Source organism: Anser cygnoides, chromosome 1 (assembly GCF_040182565.1).
Source record: "Anser cygnoides isolate HZ-2024a breed goose chromosome 1, Taihu_goose_T2T_genome, whole genome shotgun sequence".
NCBI lineage: Eukaryota > Metazoa > Chordata > Aves > Anseriformes > Anatidae > Anser > Anser cygnoides.
In genome coordinates, this window is record NC_089873.1 from 160,676,435 (window position 1) to 160,701,866 (window position 25,432).

Below are 25,432 nucleotides of genomic sequence, written 5' to 3' on the forward strand. Positions count from 1 at the left end.
AATAAATACTTTTTTGAGAATCCATTGATATCTAAGATTTCTTTTTAGAGTTTAGAATGGAGTACCACTGTGAAGCAGCACCTGGAGGACAAGTGAGATATCTTAAGATGTTTCAGAGAACAGTAGGAGCTCAATTCAGCTGCTTCAGTGCAGGTGTTTAGTACCATACATGCTGCCCTAAGAGTGTTAGATAGCACTGACATTTATTTTCAGGAAACAGTATCCTCCTTTAATTCTCCTGTAGACATTTCAGTTAAGCTTCCCACCAGAAAGCACAGAAATTCATTTTATATGAGCTGTTATTTTTATAAATGCATAAAATCTGGGCATTGAAACTGTTGAAGCTAACTGTTATGTAATCTGTAAAGTATATAAGAGTAAAATAGATGAATTTCAGAGAGATGGGGCCATCTTTGTTGTTATTATCTGTTAGCCAGTTAAAAAAAAAAAAAAAGTCAAGGAACAGTTAAAAATGCACAGCACTTCTGCAAGATATATATATATATACGAATTAATGCAATACATATTTCAGGCAACCTTTTTTTTTCTAATTTTAAGGAACCAAGATTTCACTTTCAGTATAAACTGGCTTCTCTATGGTATGCAAGACCATGTTATAAGTCTTACAAGTCTTACGAGGAGCGGCTGAGGGAGCTGGGCTTGTTCAGCCTGGAGAAGAGGAGGCTCAGGGGCGACCTTATCGCTCTCTACAGTTACCTTAAAGGAGGCTGTAAAGAGGTGGGGGTTGGTCTGTTCTCCTATGTGCCTGGTGACAGGACGAGGGGGAATGGGCGAAAGTTGTGACAGGGGAGTTTTAGGTTGGATGTTAGGAAGTACTTCTTTACCGAAAAGGTTATTAAGCATTGGAATGGGCTGCCCAGGGAGGTGGTGGAGTCACCATCCCTGGAGGTCTTTAAAAGACGTTTAGATGTAGAGCTTAGCGATATGGTTTAGTGGAGTACTTAGTGTTAGGTCGGAGGTTGGACTCGATGATCTTGAGGTCTCTTCCAACCTAGAAATCTGTGATACTGTGATACTGTGATAAAGATTTTGAGATGTATCAAAGAGCAGATGGATTTTTTTTTTCTTTCACAAATATTGAACAACAATAAAAGCCTAATGACTTTGTCTCTATCTACTGTTTCATCTAAGGATTCTTTGAGATTTTAGTGGACAAGGTCAGAAACGGACATCTATACACATCTAGTACATCTATGCTTCTCTAAGTAGATATCTTTATCTTTTACTATAATGAACAGAGAGAACAAAAAAAAAAAAAAAAAAAAGGAAAGGGATCAGTTTGGTTTGACACACCAATTCAGCCAGTGGCAGATGTGTGTGAGTGTGAGATCTGACACAAGACCTGTGGAAAGAGACATGCCTTTCCAATGCAGCAGCTGGAGGGTATTAGGATATATGAATATATGAAATGGCACTAGGGGAATACATGGGGGAAAAGGATTTGACACTTAAGTACTGTCTAAATTCTCACCAGGATTTTGATGACCAAAATTAGCTAGATTAGCGTTACTCTGGAAATGTCTCAACATGAAAAGAAGGCTAGAAAGAAAAATGGAAATACAGATGTTTATCTTGGATTAACAAAAGGAAAAAAAAATGAGGAAATGAATCCCACGTTGTCTGAAAAAAAGATTTGTTTTTTGTAATGCTAAGATTAGTTTGTGATGCCAAAAATAAATTGTGTTTTCCAAGTAGTCAGTATCTCTTCGTGTAATAGCCTCAATAGAAAAAATGTTCTGAAGTTGTAAGCCTAAGTGCCATTCTCAGAAATCTTTTCCTCATGACACAATTTTAACTTCTTTTAAGTCAATGGCAAAAAAAAAAAAAAAAAAAAAGACTCGTTCTGGTGGTTTTAAACACTTAAATCATTAAGCACTAATCTATAATCTACCTAGTTATAATTAAAATTATTTTAAATAATTGCTCATAAATCATATAAAGAGCAAGATGTAATATTTTATGAATTGAAAAATGTTTAAATTAATTTTAAAATGTTTAAATTAATACCTTTGAGAAAAATTCATGAATTGCCTTGGAAGATGGAAATGCATGTGCTGAATAAAACATTTGGTTGTGTGCATCCACGTATCCTTGCAACTCCTTATCACTCAGTAAGGCATGCAAATAAAAGATACCAAATTTGAAGATATTAGGGTATTCAGATCTCCATTTTTCTTCCAAAATGAAATATTCATCATCTGGTTTCTTTTATTGAATTCACACTGAAATTGTAAAAAGTTTCAAGCTCTCATCTGATTTTTATTTATTTTAATTTATTTATTTTGTTTAATTTAATTTAATTTAATTTAATTTAATTTAATTTAATTTAATTTAATTTTTATTTTATTTATTTTATTTTATTTTATTTATTTTTATTTTACTTTGTCCTATCTGACCTTCCAGCCTAACTAAAGTCAATATAAACATAAAGTAGTGTAGAAATCAGAGACTATACTGGCAATACGTACTTACCACGCAACAAATCATTATATAGTTCTTAACAATAAATGTTTTGTCTTCCCACAGGTACATATCACTATCTAAAAAAATGAAAGCAGGCTCTCACTGGATAACAGAAATTTTACAAAACTGGCATTATACAGATTTCTAACAAACTATATGAAAAATTTGAAGAGCACTAGATTATCTAGGTTTCATTGACTGTATTCACTGATGAAGGCATGCTTGAAAATATGTAGTAATTCTGTAAGGAATCAGTGTCTTTTAGTATGCAGTGAACAACATCTAGTGACTCATATCAATTAACTATTTCCTGATTAGAAATGACAGCTTGGTTGCTGACATTCTTAACTAACCTGTTTGATAAAAATAATTCCCTTGGGGAATAAAAAACTATTTAATCTTTCTAGATTAAAATTCATCTGGGCCACGGAAGTTTCCTTACTCTTTCTTATTTGAAAGTGAAAAGGAAGACAATTTACACTTTTGCTCTTATTGATTTGAATTATTATCGGAGGTGAGTCAGAGGTGATGTGTATCACCAAGAAGAGTTTAGTCTCTATTCTTGTGAAAAGAAAAACATCTTATCCCAATATATAGGAGACACCTTCTCACTAGAACTATTTGACATACTCCTTCCAAATTCTCTGCAATAATGCAAAAGTGCAAGTATCAGCTCTTCTGTTCCTCTAGCCAGTCATCCACGTTCTTGTAAGCTTTCTGCAGAGAAGTAGTGGTTCACTTAAAAACAGTTCTTAATAAAATAAATAATTAATATTACTTATTTATAAAATTAAAAATAAAAAGTCCATTGGTAACTTTTGACTTATTTTTACCTATTCACAGATCTTTAAATTTGTCAATGTGAAAGGGACAGAAAGTTTGAATAAAGCAGTCTATTTAAAACTGACATAAAATGCTTACATATCCAGTTTACTCTTTTATCCGGCAGTTATATCTATCTTTCACCTCTCTCTCTCTCTCTTTCTCCCCCTCTCTCTCTCTTTTTTTTTTTTTTTTTTTTTGTGAATGTGAATTTCTTATAACTGGGAAAGAGTAGTCAATTCTCATTGAACATTCCTCCCCGCCCCCCCCCCCCCCCCCCCCCCCCCTTCCGGCTTCCATTTCAACTAACTTTACCTCAAAGACTTCAACAGTATTGTAATTGATTTGCTTCTAGATGTCTTGGTATGAAAACTTTTCCATAGAGTTATTGATCTAAGAAAAATGTAAAGGACAATTACAGTTAGTTTTAAGGCATCATTAACAGTTCATGTTAGCCTGCAGTTATCCTTTTGCTGAAAGCAGGACAGGTATAAAAGACCTGGCTGAGGACCCTGAGGTGTTCCATGTCAAGTATATGATGAACCAACAGAAATCAAATATTAACAGCACAATATCAGTAGTAGTATAACTTCTGTGTTTGTCATGCATTTATGCCAGTGAAGATCCATAATCCAGAGCAGACAGCACTGTGAATTTTTTTGAGCAGCCATATATGATAATTGAAAGAACCAAAGACTTGAAACTAAAGAGAACAGAAATTACAGCTACTGACTCCCAGCTACATTTGTTGGTTTTTCATTCCCTCTAAACACAATTTTGTAAATATTTCACCATCAGTTCTTGCTGAAGAGGATGTTACTAAGGTAGCTAGACCTTTCAAACAATTGAAATGCATCCTTACTGAATGAGATTATTGCAGGACTTTAAAACTGGTTATATCAATATGAAATGTAATGTTATGGATGCTTACAGAGCACTGATATTTTTATGTGATACTGTAGAGTGATAAAAAAGGTCCTCTCTATATGTATATGTATGCAAATCTTTGGAATCCTCCCATTACCTCCTTAAAAGCAAAACCTGATAACTTCATAGTTATTTATATATATATATATATATATAAATTATATATATATAAACCTCTTTATGGGAAATTTTATGAAAGTGTTACATTCTGTTTTTATGTGTAAATCAGTTCTATGACACTAGTTGCAGGTTATTTGGCAAATGAAGGCGATACCTTGACCTTGGCAACTAGCATGTTTATAAATCAGCTAACTAATATGACCTTGTATGTAAACTGAAATGCTGGGGTGGGAAGATGGCTGCATGTTTGTTCACTGGTGCCAGCATTTCAGGTGCTCAGGCAAGGTAGGCTCCTGAGGTAGGTAGTTTCTGTTTTTTTTTTTTTTTTTTCAGGAATCATACTGTAAGTTGCTGTGAAGAGACAGTACCAGCTGAGAAAGTGTGGGATAGAGGAGTGGACAGTAAGGTGGGTTGAGAACTGTCTGACTGGCCGAGCTCAGAGGGTGATGATCAGTGGCGGAGAGTCCGGCTGGAGACCTGTGACTAGCAGTGTTCCCCAGGGGTCGGTGCTGGCTCCGGTCTTGTTCAACATCTTCATCGACGACCTTGATGAGGGAATAGTGTCCACCCTCAGCAAGTACGCCGATGACACAAAGCTGGGAGGAGTGGCTGACACTCCAGAAGGCTGTGCTGCCATTCAGCAAGACCTGGACCGGCTGGAGAGTTGGGCAGGAAGAAACCAAATGAGGTTTAATAAGAGCAAGTGTAGAGTCCTGCACCTGGGAAGGAACAACCAGTTCATCAGTATCAGTATGTGTCTGTATCAGTACAGGCTGGGGGACGACCTGCTGGAGAGGAGCTCTGAGGAGAAGGACCTGGGGGTCCTGGTGGACGACAGGTTGACCATGAGCCAGCAGTGTGCCCTCGTGGCCAAGAGGGCCAGTGGGCTCCTGGTGTGCATTAAAAGGAGGGTGGCCAGCAGGTCAAGGGAGGTGATCCTCCCCCTCTACTTTGCCCTGGTCAGGTTTCACCTGGAGTACTGTGTCCAGTTCTGGGCTCCCCCATACAAAAAAGACAGGGATCTCCTAGAAACAGTCCAGCGGAGGGCAACAAAGATGATACGGGACCTGGAGCATCTTCCCTATGAGGAAAGACTGAGAGACCTGGGTCTGTTCAGCCTGGAGAAAAGAAGACTGAGAGGGGATCTCATCAATGTTTATAAATACCTGAGGTGTGTGAGACAGAGGGATTTGGCCAACCTCTTTTCAGTAGTTTGTGGGGATAGGACAAGGGGCAAAGGCCACAAAATGAAGCACAGGAAGTTCCGCACCAACATGCAAAAGAACTTCTTCACGGTGAGGGTGACGGAGCACTGGAACAGGCTGCCCAGGGAGGTTGTGGAGTCTCCTTCACTGGAGATATTCAAGGCCCGTCTGGATGCCTACCTGGGCAGCCTGCTCTAAGGAACCTGCTTTGGCAGGGGGGTTGGACCCGATGATCTTTCCAGGTCCCTTCCAACCCCTACAATTCTGTGATTCTGGGATTTTGTGATTCTATACATGTTAATTAAAGACCTCATCTTATTACACAATTAATGCTTATTCTTTTGTGAACTTTTGATGAAAGTTTTGAAACTTTTTATGTGAAAATTGGCTGTGTGTAGGAATTTATGAACTTTCTAAAAATGCTTGAATCATGATTCAGAATTAAATGTTGTCAAGGATTTGCCAGGACTGTATACACCTGATTTTTAGCAATCAAACCAAGATTATAAATAATTAATTATAGAATTTTAATTATGAAGATGAGTGTTTGAGAATACAACTGTCTGTAAATTGTCCAATTCTATACATTTTTTTCTAGTAACAAAGTTATTATATTTGCATTCATTATAATAGCAGAGAAATTCATTAAACAAAGTTGTGCTCTAGAAGTAAGAGTATGTGAATGATTGGAATCTTAACAAAATAATAATTATAAAAAAAAAGTCCAGTCACATTTTGTTGAGTGTTTTCATTTTTTTTTTTTTTTTTGCTCACCCTCCCCTCTCCCTCTCTGGGATGGGGGAGAGAATTAGAAAGAAATGAAATCCTGTGGGTTGAGGTAAAGACAGTTTATTAGGACAGGAAAGAAAGGATAATAATAATAATAATGATAACAGTACTACTAATAATAATGTGTATGAAACAAGTGATGCACAATGCAATTGCTCACCACCCGCTGACCGATGCCCAGCCTATCCCCGAACAGCCGGCCCCCCCACCCCGGCTAGCCACCCCTATATATAGTTTAGCATGAAGTCAGATGGTATGGAATACCCCTTTGGCCAGTGTGGGTCAGCTGTCCTGGGTCTGTCCCCTCCCAGCTCCTGCTGCACCCCCAGACTGCCCGCTGGCAGGACAGAGCGAGAAGCTGAGAAGTCCTTGGCTTGGTGTAAGCACTGCTCTGCAGCAGTTAAAACATCAGAGTGTTATCAACACTCTTCTCATCCTAATCCAAAACATAGCACCCTACCAGCTACTAGGAGGAAAATTAACTCTATCCTAACTGAAACCAAGACAACTTGTTATGATTCAAGTATGTTTATTTTATATAATGATTTGATACTATGCTCTTCTTTCCCCTTCCACCATCCTTTTTCATGACTATCACTCAAAAACAGTGTTTAAACATAAGGGCTGATCTAGCAATGTAAAAACATTTGTTATTTTAATTATCTAACTTTAGTTTCAGTAAGAGTAGCAACAGTAATTGTACTGCCAGTAGCATTGATAATAAAAATGATAGTAACATATAAGTACATATATAGTTATTATAACTATAGTCATAGAATCATAGAACAGCTTGGGTTGAAAGGGACATTAAAGATAATCTAATTGCAACCCCCCGCCATAGGCAGGGATGCCACTCACTAGATCAGGTTGGCCAAGACCCCTTCCAACCTGGCCTTGAGCTGCTCCAGGGATGGGGCATCCACAGTGTCTCTGGGCAACCTGTTCCAATGCCTCACTACCCTTACAGTGAAGAATTCCTTCTTAATGTCTAATCTAAACCTATTCTCTTTTAGTTTAAGACCATTCCCCCTTCTCCTAAATAGTAATAGCATTTTAGTTATATCATCAAGATATTAAAGGAAAGACAAGTCAGATGTTCAAGAGTGAGATAATAAAGGAAGTCAAATATTTTAAAGTCACAAGTACTGTGAACATAATCTAAAAGATCCCACTACCTGTGGCATACAGCACAATTATGTATTCTCACTATTACCTGAAATAAAATGCCCCATTGCCTATGATATCTTTGCATACATGTATAAATCAAGGACTAAAATAGACATAAGTTCAAACTTCTTTCAGATATATATATATATTTAATAAGAACTGAGAACATCATGTGCATATATAATTCAGAAAAGTTCACCTACTGAAGGAACTATATATTTTAACTCAGTTCATTTTTTTTCAATTAAATATCATAGCTTTGTTACAGTAGCAGTGAAATACATAAACATAGCTTCTGTTAACTGACCTAATCATCAGTTATTTTCTAAAGAAATCATTCTGTTTATCTTTGTATTTATAACAACACGGTATTATCCTGGTCACAAGAAATAGCAGCTGTAGTGACACATTCTGACATGAAATTCATAGAACTATATTTTTTTAAGACAAAAACATGAAGAAATTTTGAACATGGAGTTTAAACACTTGTTCTTGAGGATGAAAGTCCTGAAATACACACCATCCCAAAAAATAAATAAATAAATAGATGAGTCAGTAAATAAAGAAACATAAATAAGGAGTGGGAAAAAAAAAAAAAAAAAAAAGAAAAACACTTACCTAAGCCTTTTGCAATTTCTCTTCAGTTTGCTGACGACAATGCTAATAATGGCATGAGCTGATAGGATTATTATTATCTATGAATGTCCTTTTTAAACCTTTGTCATCAAATGGTCTCAGTAATTCCTCAGCTGACTTTCTGCTTACCACTAACTTTTCTCAATTTATTTATTTATTTATTTATTTTTAATTCTCATTTCAGACAATCTTGGTCTGAAAGTTCTTTTTCATCTCTCTTTCTTTACTCAGAGGATGGTGAGGCACTGGAACAGGTTGCCCATAGAATCTATGGATGTCCCATCCCTGGAAGTGTTTAAGGCCAGGTTGGTTGGGGCTTTGAGCAACCTGGTTTAGTGGTAGGTATTCCTGCCCATGGCAGAAAGAATGGGTTTCTTCCAACCCAAACTTTTCTATTATTCTACAATTTTGATTTATGGCAATGTTGACTATCATTATCATACTTATTTGTTTAAATTCCTTTTCTCTTCAGGTTACAACTTATATGGAAGGTCATTAGACAGAGAAAATAACCCTTTCTAGTGAGAAAGGCAAACTTGTAAACTTGACACATCTCCCTTATCAAGGTAGGCATTAGTCTCATCAGTCCTTCCGTTGACTAAAAAGGAACCTTAAAACAAAGTTGTGCTAGTATGTAAAACAATGACTTTACATTCCAACCACCAAAAAATATAACAGATGAGCCATGTCAAATAAAAGTTCCCAAATTCCTTGCTCCCTTGTTAGACACATATGTCTTGAGATACTTTTTACATCTCCAAGAAAAACAGAAGAGGAATACACCCTGCAAGATTAATTTTCTCAATTGTTTCATTAAAATAAGAAAGATCACTTTTGTGATATACACTTAGATGAGTCATGCAACCATTTATCCTTCTCTTGAGAAGATTTAGACAATTCAGATATGTGAGACTTCATTGTTCTTTTGACTTTCTTTTTCTTTTCACTCCTCTACATTTTTTTTTTTCTCCTTGTAATATCTATGTATTTTGTACCTCCCTGCATTTACTTTCATTATCTTACATAAGCAGGCATTTGGTAACATTCTTGGAATACTTTAAAGTTATTTACTCATTCTGTTATACATTATCAGCTAGGTTTAAGTTGGAAAATATTCAGATGTCTATATACAGAAAACTGCCAGAAAACTGATAAAGTTTTATGGTTGAGCGTGATGTCATATTGTATGGAATATCCCTTTGGTCAGTTTGGATCAGCTGTCCCGGTTGTATCCCCTCCCAGCTTCTTGTGTACCACCAGCCCCCTAAATGGCAGGATAGCATTAGAAGTTGAAAAGTCCCTGACTTGGTTTAAGCACTGCTCTGCAACAACTAAAACATTAGTGTGTTGTCAACATTATTTGCAAATCCAAAACACAGGACCATATCAGCTACTAGGAAGAAAATTAATTTTATCCCAGATGAAACTATGAAAAGACTGAAGGATTCTTTAAGAACATAGCCATCCTTCCCCACAGGGGAGATGGTGGAGCCCAGAAGAAAAGTCAGCTGTTGCCATCACTCAAACTTCCTGTATGAGAGGTTCTTGGGAGCCTGAGGCTTTCACAGTGATTGGCAAGTTACGTAAGCTCAAGGTACTGCTCAGTAGGGTTAAGTAAACCGTACGTTCTAACATTGCAGATTTAAACCTTGTCAGCTGTGAGACATCTGGATCCTCTTTCTTTGAATGTGAATGTTTTATCAACATGCTTATAATGATAAATTACAGTTGTTAGTTGCACTATGTTTGTGTTTAGCAGATCTTATTCAAATACTCTCCAAATCCTGTCGTGAACAGAAAAAGAAAAAATTAACTGAATCAAGTGTCTTCTGTGAATCCCACTTGACTGCAGAGCAAAGAGGGTCGCTCATTACTTCTAAAGAACAATGTAATATTTATACAGCAAGGAATCTTCAGAGTTCACATTTCAGGTTAATCTGACTACTGAATTGGGTCATTGGAATGAAGCTGTCAGGAGAAACACTGTCATCACATTCTAAAAAGTACTTTTTCCTCAAAAAGTCTGATTTCCTTCTAACAGATATTTTATACCCGTTGTATATCCAGATATATTTATGTGTACACATACATGTACATTCTCACTATATATAGCTTTGAATGTAAATGCAAATTCATGCAGTTGTTATTTTGTACATACATACATGTATGCAAGTACACACACAGACACACATAGAAAGTGAAATCCAGAATCATGAGTTCTCAGTTCCTTTGATATTTTCGGCTAGTGGGTAGGATCTGTATTAAATTTTCCCTTCAACTCTAATAACCTCTGAGAACTTTTTGTGGGTATTGGAAATTAGTAGTATGTGGTTTGGATTGCAAAGGGTACACAGGTGTGCGAAAAATCTCAATAATTTTCTTCAGACAGGATCTTCTGTGAAGCTATTTTATTCCCGATTGCAATAGTGGGTGTCCTGCCAATTAGGAACGCATTATAGTAAACAAATCATAACCTTTCATTCCCTATTATCCAACACCTGATCACCTCCCCTATTTCCTCATTGGTTGAGTACTACAGGTTCACAAGCTACTCAACGCTCCTCTATACCATACATGTACTTTTTTTTTTTTTTCAACCCTTTATTTCTCCTTATTTTGGAACAGTGAGGCCTTCTACTGTCCACTTATCTACTTAGCATTTCTCATTGTTATGACTACACAACTACCTTTGAATACAGAAAATTAGTTCTCTACTGCAAAAAACACAACTTAGTTTCTCACACAGGTAGTTAAGCTTCTCCTCTCTCCCAGAGTTTAGATATTCACAAATTGAGATACCATCTGTTTTGCAAGTAGCATTTGGATTCCTAGAGATCTGCTGCTCTGCAGGTCTAAACATGCTGAATCTGTGTGTTACCTAAGTTTCCTCAGGATTCATGGGCCAAATACCCTCTCATACAAGGCTTGGAATATCTTGATCTACTAACTATTCTCAAAGTACACAAAAGATATTGCTGTTACTCGGTAAAAGCAAAGCTCTCAATGCTTAAAACAGACATTAAAAAGAACACTTGCAGTTATCTTCTATAAAATGATTTAGTACTTACTGAACAATAGCCACAATAGGAGGTGACAGTCTTCTATCCCTCTCTACCAAAGGAATTTTAAACATTTACTTTGCACTTTTATCCAAAAGGGAAAATATGAAATGGGCATACATGGGACAAAATAGTAAGGAAAGAAAGTACAGATGACATCTTGATACTACACAAGAAACATACAAAATTCTTAATTCCAGAAAACTAGCAAGAAGTAAGCTAGTAAGCAGTAGGAAACAACTCTCAGCTGGTGCTGAGAAACAGAAGAAATATTATTTGAAATCCTCAATGCAATTTATATACTTTGTCCCATATCTTCTTAATGTAAAATACATACGGATTTATTTGGATGGGGATTGTATCCCAGGCATCTCTTTTCTCTTGTCTTTATCTCTGAGTTTCAGAGTTTTTCTGTTTGATACCTAGTTTCTGTATGTGAAGCTCTAGTTTATTCTTGTTTCTCTGCAGGTTTAAAAGCTGTACTTCCCTAAAAGTTAGGGATAATGATAATGATTCCCTCAGGAAATAAAATAATAAAACAGCAGTTAGAAAACCAACTCAGAAAACTGAGACATATGGATTAGTGAAAATAGGCACAGTGCAGTTCAACTGAATTTTTTACATCTATGTTAGTTCATACCATTTGGTCCTTCTTCTGTAAAGTGCTACTTTAAGCAACCTTGACAAACTGATTCATAAAAATAAATTAAAAATAGAAATAAAAAATCCTCGCCCTACCTAACAATTAATCTCTACAACTGTTAAAACACTCCTTTTCAGTTTTCTCATAGTAGATAATTTGACAAAACTAGATGTAATTTAATTGTCACCTTCAATATTAAAAGTGTCTCAACTGGAGAAACAAACCAAACCAAACAACAAAACAACAGAAATCATAAGAGATGCAGATGTTTCAACAAATAAATATAAGTACAGTATAATCTACTGTGGTAGTTTTACTCGGGTGGGCAGCCAAGCTCCACCACAACAGCTCTCTCACTCCCCCTCCTCAAAGAGGAACGGGGAGAAAATACGATGAAAAGGGCTCAAGGGTTAAGATAAGGACGAGGAGATCACAGTCATTATCGTGACAGGCAAAACAGACTCAGCATAGGGAGATAGTAAGATTTATTACATATTACTAACAAGCTAGAGAAGTGAGAAACAAAGGAAAGAAACCAAAAGCACCTCCTCCCCTCGAGCGGTGCAGGGGAACTGGGGAATGGGGGTTATGGTCAGTCTATAGTGCTTCTTCTCCGCCGCTCCTTCTCGGTCACTCTCGTCCCCTGTGCTGTGGGGTCCCTCCCACGCGATGCAGCCCTTGCTGAACTGATCCTGCATGGGCTTGCCACAGGCAGCAGCTCTCCAAGAACTGCTCCAGATATGGGTCCATACCCCAGGGTCCATTCCTCAGGAGCAAACTGCTCCAACCTGGGTCCCTCACAGGCAGCAGCTCCTACTAGGTCACCTGCTCCTGCGTGGTCTCCTCTCCACGGGCTACAGTTCCGGCCCAGAATCTGCTCCAGCAGGGGTCTTCCACAGGCTGCAGCCTCCGTCAGTGCAGGTCCACCTGCTCCACTGTGGTCTCCTCTACACGCTGCAGCGTGGAACCCTGCTCCACTCTGGTACTCCACGGGCTGCAGGGGGACAGTCTGCTTCACCATGGTCCTTACCACAGGCCGCAGGGGACTTCTGCTCTGGCGCCTGGAGCACCTCTCCCCCTCCTTCCTCGCTGACCTTGGCGCCTGCAAGGCTGTTCCTCACTCCTCTCACTCTCCCAGCTTCTGTGTGGCACAGCACGTTTTTTTTTTTTTATTTTTATTTTTTTTCCCATCTTAAATATGCTCTCACAGAGGCACAAACAACATCACTTATTGGCTCGGCTCTGGTCAGCAGTGGGGCCCTTACCAAACATGGGGCAGCTTCTAGATTCTTCTCACAGAAGCCACCCCTATGGCCCCCTGCTACCAAAACCTTGCCACATAAACCCACTACATCTACCTACAAATAAAAATGAGGAAAAGACAAAGTCCTTCCTCATATGATGGAGAAAAATGAACAGCTACGTTGCAACCTGACAGTACATGGAGAAAAATATTTTTGCAGAGCAGTCACTGTTTTCAGTTATATACATTCTTTTTCACCACACAAACTCTTTTGCAGTGTATTTTCTAGCAGTCAACACTGAAAATGAACAGAAGTTCAGAACAGCACTTGTCAGGGCTTGATGCTTTAATCATTGCGTATGCTATGTCTGTTTCACAGAGCAGTAAAGTAGCAGCAAATAATTGTGCTGCTCAGGAAAGGCACTGAACCCATCTCCAGCTGCATGTGGCTATTGAAAACATACTGATTTACACAAGCCAAGGATTTGGCCTTCAATATTTTGTGATTTTTTTTTTATATATATACATAAAATGCAGATATACTCAAACAAAAGCACAGCTCAGTAATCCCACTGTTTGATGGTTTGTTTGTTGGTTGTTTTTTCCCTTTATTTTTTTTTCCTATGCTTTTGTGGTGATGAAAGGCTACAGACCAATAGTAATGTAAACTTAAAATGTAATAAATCATTTATATAAGAAATTTAGAAATTCTGTCAGTTAAAATTGAAACCTAAACACATTTGTCACATTTTTTGTGCTTTGAAATTAGAATAACTCTTTTTAGAAAACTATACTGAGTCTTTCAGAAACAACCAACACTGTTGTCCAGGAAACTGTCATGCCTAAATAATGTAGAATGAGTTAGATTTCTAATTTTTGAGATTCACCTTGTGTGTTGTATTCTGACATGTCCAAATTGTATAGAAGAGACTCAGATAAACATTGAAAAAATTTCTCTTGTATATTGTTGAAATTTCACCGTAAGTAAAAAGGTGACTTTCTAGTTTCTAGTCTGTGAAAATATACCATATGTTAGTATCAACACTTTCCATTTGCAATATTCATATTACCTAAAGTAAATAAATGACATGGTAGGACAACAGCTACACGTATTGAGTCCCAGCATCCCAGGATGTGGCCAAATATTGCTCGTTGATGGGAAGTAGAGAATAATCTATCTCTCTTCCTCTCTCTGCTTCCACACAGCGTTGCTTGTTTTTTTGCCTCTTCCTTTTCCTTTTAATTAAATCATCCTTTTCTTAACCTGTGAGCCTTTTTTTTTTTTTTTTTTTTTTTTTTTGCCTTTCCAGAATACTTTCTTCTCCCCCTCTTCTGAAGAGGGGGAGTGAGAGAGTGATTGTGGTGGAATTCAGTTGCCCAGCAAGGTAAAACCAACACAGTATGGTATGAACCCAGGAAGTATTTCAGGAAAACATTTATAACCTGTGAGAAAACAACTCTGAGATTTCTGTTTTGCCAGCAGGAAAAAAAAAAAAAAAAAAGTAGGACAATTCTGCCACAGGCCTATATGTTCTTTTGGAGTATTTCATAACTGAGTGCACTCTCCCCCAGAGATTCACAGCTAAGCCTACTTATAGAAAAATAAATAAATGAATCTGGTCTCTTTTCCTTTGAAGGCTCTCTTCTCTATATCCTTTTACTGAGAAATACACCTGCACCATAGATAGCAAAATGCAGGCATTTTTTATATTTTAAGAGTACTGTGTTTCCTTATACATAATGGTTATATGACCTCTTTAGGCGTATGTCAGTGAAAGTTAAAATCTATTTATATGTCATTATTTATGTTGCAACAACTAAAAAAATTATGTAGTCTTATGACATCAGTGGCAGTCTTCTTATCTCATAGTACCAGTAGTGTATCTAATTCAGTGAACAGAGTTAAATGGTTTTATTAGTACTATCCCAGACAATGTGTCATGTATTTTGTAATCTGAACCTCAACAAATTAATAAAATGAATGAAACATAACCCTGTATGGAATGCTTCAAATGGCATCAGCGCTTCCGTTTCTTATTCTGGTGATATGCAACACAATCCTAATTAAAAATAAATAAATAAATAAATAAAAGAGCTACTACTCCAGCAAACTTAAGGAAGATAATAATCTTTTTAGGGATACTTTATTGTCAATACTCACTTATGCTGTTTCCTCCACACCATCCCCATGAACAAGCAGTTTTACCTTGCATGAATTTGCTTAAGCTGGAGATTTTACAAAAAATTTTGTTATTGAAATGGATCACACTAACTTCATGATGCCTGAAGATGTCTTAACAGTTATGGAAAACGTTTATGTCATTCTATCATCCAAACTGCTCTTAAAAAAAGCTGTAAGTATAATCTTCTTGTAAAACAGTCTTTTATGCTGTGCCAAGTTCCTTCAGATAACACTCTGAGGTTCAGACTTCACTCATTGTACTCAGCAAACACATTTTAATCTTATCAAACATCAAACTGTTAGTGAACGTACTGTAGTTACCATATGTCTGAATAAAAATCGTTAGCTTTTTGGCTGTCTTTCTAGAAAGAGAACTACACTGAAAAACAATTCAACTTCCTTCCCTGCCTCTCTCCTGATATAGGAATGTGACACTTTGAAAAAAAAAAAAAAATCAATTAAGTTACAAAAAGCATGTTAAAAGCTCTGTTTAAACATTTCTTACATCTCCTGCCGATGGCGTGAGCATTTTGCAGTTCTTCAACTCTTTATACATAGGATTGTTTGTTATTCAGTCCAACTAACCTTAAGCACAGATTCAGGTTGGGGAGGGAGAGCAGGTTACCTGACCACTGTTTTCACTTCATTAGCAATATCCAGCATAGCAGAACATGCTTCAGGCAACAAGAAATGCACGTCTCCTACCAAGACTGTATTGATTCTGGCTAAACTGGAAGGATAATTTATCTAAAGCCTACATTTAATTATTATAGGGTTGTCTTCCTCCCACCCCCCCACCCCCCCCCCCCCCCCCCAGCCCCTAGCTTTAGAGGCTTTTTACCTACATTATTTTCAGCCAGTACCATTTTGATCAACAAGCCATCAGAGTCATAAAATAGAGTTCCAAAGAAGTCATTACTTATTTCAGTTGATTGCAAGATATGCTACTTGTACTTTCTGTTTGCTATAGTTTGACAAATTGAGTTGGAACTGCCAAGTCTGCAAAATGGAGACAGGAAAAACATTACAGGGGATAACTTGTCTATACTCAGACACCATCAGCTTTTTAAAAGAGGCAGATGGATTTACACTTCTTAGGCAAGAAATTCTTTATAGAATAAAATCTGGTTTCCTATCTGTCTGCTTCAAACAGACAGTTCTTAGAAGGAGTGCTTCTGTAAAGTAGCACTGTAATCAGGAAGACGAACACCAACATGAAGAGTATGAAGAGTTCTATGAATTTCTGAGGGTGAGGAAGCACACTTTGTCAAGCTCTGCAAAATATAATTTAAATGCAGCCATGGAATATACTGAATCCCAATTAATATGTACTGAATTTGATTAAATACATGTTGGAATGGCCCTGGTATTTTTGAACGTCACAACATGTTTTGGGAATATAAAAGGTTACACGATTACTGTCTGAAGTGCCAGTAATATTTGGAAAAGTAATCGGAAACAGATCTAGTTTGGCACCTAGAGTTAGCACTTTAGCCAGCACTACAGGAATTAAAGAAATCCCTAAAGATTTCTTATATATAATACATAATACATCAGAATGTATTTCTACTAAATTGATGTATGTTAAAATGATGATGCTACACAAGTTTGAAAAAACACAGATTTTATTCAGCTCATCTTGCGAAATATGTTGTTATACACAGGATTTGTATGCACTAGAGAATTAATTTGCTTTTCCCTTTTCATACAAAAATATACCTGGAATATGCCTTATACATATACAGAAAATACAATTTGCAGTGTTGCCCAGATAGCATTAAGTGGCCTGGATCATATTAAAACAGACAAGCAAACAAACAAGAAAAAAAATAGTAAAAAAGGACTATAGTTCCCTACTAAAACAAATAATTTTACTACCCCAGCATTGCAATTCTAAACATGGCACATGTTAGACTGTGAAACAGTTACATTGCCTTACTGAACTCTCAACTGAACAAATAGTCTCACTGAAGTTAATTGGTTTATTTAAGTTACTAAGTACTCTACAGTAAGAATAAAATTCCACAATATATATCTGTTATTTCCAGCTCAGTGGTGTTTGTAACCCCTTGGACTGTTTGGATGACTTTGAACACTTTGCTTGAAAGCTGATATTTAAACACACACACACACTGTTTTTTGATTCTTTCTTTCTTCATCTTCTTCTGAAGCACTGAACTCAGAGGGCACAGCTTGAGATAAGTTCTGCAAAGCACTATGGGAAATATGTGAGATCAGAGAAAGGTACCAGTACAGCAAGTGTTACTAAGACTGCAGTAAAAGTAACTTCTTTAAATCAATCTCTGAACAGTCACTTCAAAGGTGGAATACTGTACTGTTGATCTGCTACTAGTGAAAATAAATAAATAAATGAAGTCAAACTAACTGTAATTCAAGCAGTTACAAAGTGAGAATTAAAGATCAGAATCTGAGATGGCAGCTTGATAAGAAGTCCTTATCAACAGCCCTACCTGAGAAAGCAGGATTATATGGTTTCCTCAAAAAGCAGGCAAGATAGAATATCTCCTGCTGTTAAGGGGGTGCTCATAATATTCATAAGAATATTATGTGAATGGAAAAACAAGGATTCAAGAGTCAGAATCAAGTGTTAATACAATAGTGTCAAGTACTATCTGATCTGGTTTAAGAGCTGATAAGTGCAACTTAAAGCCTGTGGGATACTTGTGTCCTTTAAACCTTGCTGATGAAAATCAGATGACATAACTTACTGAAGCCCAGGAAGCCCTAGGTTGCCCAGGGAGGTGATGGAGTCGCCAGGAAAAGGAAAGGTTGAATGTGGTACTTAGGGACATGGGACATGGTTTAGTGGGTGATATTGGTAGTAGGGGGATGGTTCGACCAGATGGTCTTGGAGGTCTTTTCCAACCTTAATGATTCTATGATTCCGTGATCATGCTCAGCAATAAAAGCTGGGGAAAGAAGGAGGAAAGGGGAATGTTCAGAGTTATGGCTTTTTTTTTTTCCAAGTAACTGTTATGTGTGTTGAGTCGTGCTTTCCTGGAAATGTCTGAACATCTACCTGCTGATGGTAAGCAGTGAATGAATTCCTCATTTTGCTCTGCTTGTGTAGATTTTGTTTTACCTCTTGAACTGGCTTTATATCAACCCATGAATTTTCTCTTTTACTTTAATGAATCTCTCCCCCATCCCACTTGGGGGAGTCAGTGAGCTGCTGTGTGGGTTTTAGCTGGCTTAGTGGGGTTAACCCATAAGAAGAACCTAATAGCACTGATCAACAAAACCCATCAGAATTTCATAGTGGTCAGTTCTGTTTACCTAGTATTAAAATGTAGAGTTGCAGCAGTTAAACATCTGAAATGAAAAAAAAAAAAAAAAAAAAAAGAATTCTCCTTCTGTACTATGCAAATAGTTCAGATTGTCACAGAGGATGTAGGTCCCAGGACATTCTTAGTCTGAAAGGTTTAATTCTGATACTCTTCTTAGTAAATATTCCTTCTGATGTTAACCATAGAGTCTCTCCTCACACCTCTTCTTATCTCATTAGCTACTATCGTACTATTTGTGTACAGACCAGGATCTTATGTTTTCACTATAATTTGAATAAGATTTGAATAAGCTCCTTCTGATAAGCTCTGAATAGTTTCACTGGCAACAACAAAGTTAGTTAGTTAGCTGCTTCTGTTACCATTTGGTGTAGCTGGTGAAGAAGCAAGATCAAATGAAATTTGGATAGAGAAAAATGTATCCTGAGCAAAACTGTGAAATATATTGTAAAGATTTGTGTTTGATGATTTATGGACTCTAAATGCACACCAAAAGCACAGCTTTAACATGAATTACGATTAAATAATGGATCTAGTAACAATCTGCTCTAATTATCTTGACAGGCTTTATACAACTACAGACCCCTTGGACCTGATTTGCAAGTGCATGCAGGCATTTACACACAGACACCAGTATAGCATTTACACAATTATAAGGCCATGGCAACAGATCATTAAAATACTACATTAGAGGATAGAAAGATTTTGATGTTTAATTAGATCAATCTGAATAGGTACATTAAAATAAAGGACTACTGTTTCTCATACCTGCTTTTAATACTCTTTTTTCTTCTCAGTCATTCCCATGTAAGAAGGTGATTAAGTCAAACATGGAATGTTAATTTTCATGCCTTTTATGATAATTGAAATATCTATACTTGCTGTGTACAGAGATATGTACGCTCTACTTTGAGAACAGTTTTGTGTTAAAATTACAATTAAAAAAAAAATAAAGAAATGTTGTTGTTCTGAGACCTTACACATTCAGTAGAAATTAAATAAATGGGTACTGCGTCTCATGCAATTTTTGCAATTCTCCTGAAAAGCTTAGATTGTATTTCCTTATTTCTGTGGAGAAAAAGGAAAAGGAAGAAAAAAAAAAAAAAAAAGATAGAGAGAGAAAGACAAAAAAGGGAATATGTAGAAATGAATGAAAAGATTTATTTTCTTTTGTATAAAGATTTTTGAGTAAGCAAATTTATCATCTGCCTTATTTTCTGTGAAAGGTAGTTTCCTCATATATTCCTAGGAAGGAAAGGAGGTAGAGGTTGCACTGTTAGAGTGTAACAAACCAGTTGGAATTCAAGGAACCTACTCTTTAACTTTGATGCAAAAACTTGTTAATAGTTCAAAGGGTCACACCGAAAAGAGAACAGATTGCAATTGAGAATCAGAGTTTTCAAACCTAAGTTCAGTCTTAACTGTCTATGTGTTTCTTTTTTTTTTCTTCTTTTTTTTTTCTCTTAATTAACCATTCATTTTGTTGCATTTAAAATATGCTATAGGCAGAGATATTCAAGTGCTACTTGGTTCTAACCTTTTACACGTACTCTCCATTTACCCTTAGTTCATCCTTTGTCTAAAAACAGATGACAACTAAAATTCAGGTTGGCTATATCTTTATCTTTCTTTTGGTTTAGACCTGTCACTATTGTAAATTGCTGGTCAGTTGCTGTAAGAGTAGCAATTGAAAATGCAGGACATTTACCGAATCCTACATGTTTTTAAGCAATTATGATCAAATTTAAAAAAAAAAAAAAAATCACCAAGAACTGTTTGGAGAAATCCTAACTAGCCTAAGACAAATATGTCAGCAGCCATCCTAATCATTTAACAGCACAGTTAACTAAGCTTCCATACCTCAAAATATTTTCTGTTTGGTTTATTAGTGTATATTTATGTCTACATACTTCACATGACAAATGCAGTCTCTCTGTTGGAGTACTTCCATTAACTGTAAAGGGAAACTAACGTGGGATCCTTATATTTAGGTATATGTTAGAATTCCACCTACAGAGGTGGAATAGTAAATTGCATTATAAGTATTTCTTTATTTTAATAGATTTAAAACAACTTCTGATAGATGCTACAGCAGATTCTATGAGTGTTTGATATTTTGATGTATTGAAAAATAATATTTGTTTTGTATTTGAGTGAAACCTATGAGAGTTTGGTGACTAAACATAAATAATTGATAGAATTATGATATTAAATATTTGACCCCTCATATTTTACTTTTATTATACATTGAGGCTGTACATCACAACACCTCACCCGGTTTAGAAGGAGTTTTCTTGAGGCTGCAACTGAAAGCCTTACAGGTTTTTACAAACTGGTGTGCAAATTTATAGAATGTCTCTGATCTACCTTGCAATTCCGTCCATTGTACCTTATAGTTCAGTGTATGTGTGCCTCATTTAAAAGATGTTTAGGTTTTCAGGAACTGCCAGATCAGGTTGCCCAGTGCCTCGTCCAACCTGGTCTTGAACGCCTCCAGGGACATCCACAAACTCTCTGGGCAACCTGTTCCAGTGCATCATCACCCTCTGAGTGAAGAATTTCCTCCTAATTTCTAATATAAATTTGTCTTCAAATTTCTTCCACTTTTATTATATATACCACAAAGAAGATAGATGATTGTTAGTGCTTATAACTGGAATAATAATTGTTTATTATTGTTTATTATTGTAATTATTATTACATCAAAACTGGTGAGGAGTCTGGAACACAAGTCTTATGAGGAGCGGCTGAGAGAGTTGGGATTGTTTAGTTTGGAGAAGAGGAGGCTCAGGGGAGACCTCATTGCACTCTACAACTTCCTGAAGGGAGGTTGTGATGAGGAGGGGGTCGGCCTCTTCTCCCAGATAACTAATGATAGGACTCGAGGAAATGACCACAAGTTGCACCTGTGGAGATTTAGATTAGATATCAGGAAAAACTTTTTCTCTCAAAGAGTGGTCAGGCACTGGAACGGCCTGCCCAGGGTGGTGGTGGACTCACCATCCTTGGCGGTGTTCAAGAAGCACCTGGACAAGGTGCTATGAAATATGATTTAGTAGCTTAGTGGGTAGTATTGCTGATAGGAGGACAGTTGGACTAGATGATTTTGTATGTCCATTCCAACCTTGTGTTTCTATGATTCTATGAATTTCCATGGCTACTTCTGATTATGTTTTACTTTCTTTATATTGGTACCACAATTTTCAAATAGATTTCTTTCTGAGCAACTAGAGATTTTTAAAATACAACATTAGGAGAAAGGCTACTTAAACGTGTCTGAGTTTGGTGCTAGTGCCAGGTTTAATTCTAAGCAATAGTAATTATGGCAAAACTTATATGGTGAAACAAAACAGATTTCAAAACAATGCTAAAATAATATTTGTGCTTTAAACAACAAACATTAATTATGTTACCTCAAAATCAACAGTTTCCTTCAAGGCAAATGTTATATCATCTTTCAGTTTCTACTATGAGTGTATGCTGAACAGTTAGTGCTAAGGCAGTGTTTTCACAGAATTGTAGAGGCTGGAAGGGACCTTAGGAGATCATAGGGTCCAATCCCCTTGCCAAAGCAGGTTCTGTAAAGAAGGTTTGGATAAAACCTCATCTTACAGCATCTCTTTTCTCCTTTTTTTTTTTTTTTTTTTTTTTTTTTTAATATCTCATCTCTACTTATTTCTTCTTCTGCATTGCTTTATTCTGTCTTATAAAAAACTTTCCATGTATACATATAGGTGTGACTATATACTTACATATGATTACGTCTGTACTGGGTTATGTGATTCATTCCAAAGAGAGGGTGGTAAAAGAAACCTGAAGGCTGGTATTCATTCTGTAGTCTTAGAGTATCCTTGTTGTTGCACAGAGTCTTGAGACTTCATTGAAATATTCTAAATTGTGCCAGTTCTTTTCTTGATCTTAGAACCTTTTAAACAAACCAAGAATATTCTTTCATAGGACAGTCTCCTAGTGAAGTTGCAAAGGTGTAACAGGGAGGATCCAGATGAAGTGTTACAGATGTCTGATTTCTTCACTTGATTCTAAATCAGATTGCATACTGAAATCTCTGTTCCATTACACATTAAGCTGACTAACTTTAGTTGTGCACATAGACCTAGCTTTTATCTCTGTAGGTCAGAGCATTAAAACACAACAGGGGTTCAGTCCAGGATGTAGGATTACACAGCACAGAAGTATATATGGGTTAAAAGCTGATTTATTCAAAAATATGGCTGAAAGTTGTAATGCTTTAACATAAAAGAATATTGTTTAAGCAATAACCAGAGATATAGAAAATCCCACTCAGTGCTTCTAGGGGGAAGCAATAGGGCTCAAATGTTGACTGGAGTGTAAGCGTTCACTTCAGCATGGTTGTTGAATGTTCAGCATTTGGAGGAAACAACCTCCACTTTTTCGTTTAATCTTTATTGGGCAAAAGAATATGAGATTAATTGGGCTGGATAGAATGGGAAGTAGAAATTATATTCATAAATCTGGAAATTAGGATGATTACCTGGGAAGAGAACACAGAGTGACGATGTTTGCTCCCATTAATTACTTGTATTGTATTGTATTGTATTGTATTGTATTTTTATTTTATTTTGTTTCATTTTTATTTTATTTTATTTTATTTTATTTTATTTTATTAATTATTTTTATTTATTTATTTATTTATATTAGCCAGTTCTTGGATGAGACTCCAAAACATTCCTGGAAGCAGGGAAAAATGTAAGGATTATTCCACCTTTAGTTATAATTGAAGAATTAATAGAAAGGCTTATTAATACAAAGCCCTGACTTTAATATAACGATTCTCTGTCTGCCTTGGAGTGGAACCCAACAAAAAATAAGCACATATCTCCAGCATCTAGAGTTGAGCAAAATTCCAAGAACGACTTGTCCTAACCACTGAATATGAGAAGGTTAGCTCTCTGCTCAGAGAGCATAAAAAAATAACAAATACAGTTTACTAACAGCTTTACTACTTAAAGCCCAAAAGATTCTTCTCACAAAACTGTAGTCCTGGAAAGATGATTTTCAATTATCCTGCTGCATTTTGTAATACCAGTTTAGGGAAAAAAGAAAAATTAAAAAAAAAAGAAAAAAAAAAAGAAAACCATACAAGCCAGTGATCAGTATGGAGCAGGATGAAAGCCCAATGATGTAACTCCACATGCTCATGAAGAACTCTGAAAGGAAAGTGGAACAATGCCACTTCACTCAGGCTCTCCATTGCAGCTTCTGGGGAAGGCCAACCAAGCCTGAGGCATAAAATGGATTTTAAAGATATGAATAATTTTTGTAACATTTTTTTATTTGTTTTACTATCTATGGATCCTTGAAAACAAAATATCAGAAACTGTCATATAGAAAATAGATTGTTGTGTGAAGACTAGATATGACAGATGCTTTTGAATAATTACGCACAAAGACAAGAACTGTGTATTTGTTCACAGTCTGCTAAAAGCAAATATACAGACCAATAATATGCAGTAGTGTTTGCTTCTATATGCACCTCTTATGAGACCCTAGTGAAGCATGACATTATGGGTGCAGTTCTGGTGGCCAAGAGCATCTTTGGGCAATACAGGCTTTTTTTTACTAGCAACCTAAATTGTTATTTTAAGTACCTTAATTAAGAATATTTTGTGATTTTTTTTTTTCTCTGAAGATAGTTATCAAAACTGTATTATGATTAGAGGTTTAACTGAAGAGCAAGGAACTTTCCATCCCGAATAAGAAAGTGACTACATTGGAGTCCTTCTCAGAAATTGTCTTATCCAATCTGGTAAATCAAGTATATTTTCTTTCAGTGAAATTAATGTTTCAGAGTTTCAGCTGTTCTGATATCAGAACAACAATAATAACTTTAAAAGTCCAAAGTTAAACCATCACCACCAACAACAAAATATTTTTTTCTCAATATATTATAGAGAAATGAACCTTAATTTATTTAGAGCTTACTTTAACTTAAAAGGCCAGTAAGACACTGTCTGTTTTCCTATTTCTATGGGTAAACAAAAACCCAACTAAGTATAGGCCTGACAAACAAGCATGTTAAGGACAGATACTGAAACAGCTCATAGTCACCTCTGCTCCCTCACAATAATTCAAAGCAAATAATCATCCTAAACGTTCCAGTCTTCCAATGAAAAGATACTTTTCTCTGAATCTGTTTAAATAGAAAATAATCAGACCTCAGATTCAAACCTTCTTGGAAATGTAAGATGTAAGAATGAACAATAGAAGAAGATGGATTTATTTATTTATTTATTTATTTATTTATTCTTAAAATCTTAAATCAAGGCAAAACAGAATATACAGCAAAGAGATGGATTCAGAATGAAGGAAAGATGTAGAAAACTGAATAGTTCTGAGCTTTGATCTTGCAGAGGTAAAGGATTTATGGGATTTGTTTTCCCTGATCTATACTGAGCAGTTCTGCAGACTGCTTTCTTAATCAGCATTTCTTTGCAATATAGGTTCACTGCAATTTCATTCCTCCAAGAAACAGAACTCAGATTCAAATTTTAAACACCAGTTCTTTTGAAAAGAAGCTTAGATAGCTATGTTCTGCAAATTCTGGTTGTACACCATGTCATCATCACAGAGGTGTCTGATTATATTAATAAGAAGCAGTTTTCATATGACCGCACAGTACTTTGGATAAGCTATTCACACTTAATAATAACAGAGGGGATCAAAAAGCTATTATCCATTTCATGGACCACAAAGTCTTCAGTTTTTTTTTGCATGGATTCTATATTTCTTGTTTCCTGATTGCCTTCCATCGCAAAACAACTCTGAGAAGTAAGGAAAAAAAGGGAAAAAAAAAATAAAAATGAGCTTT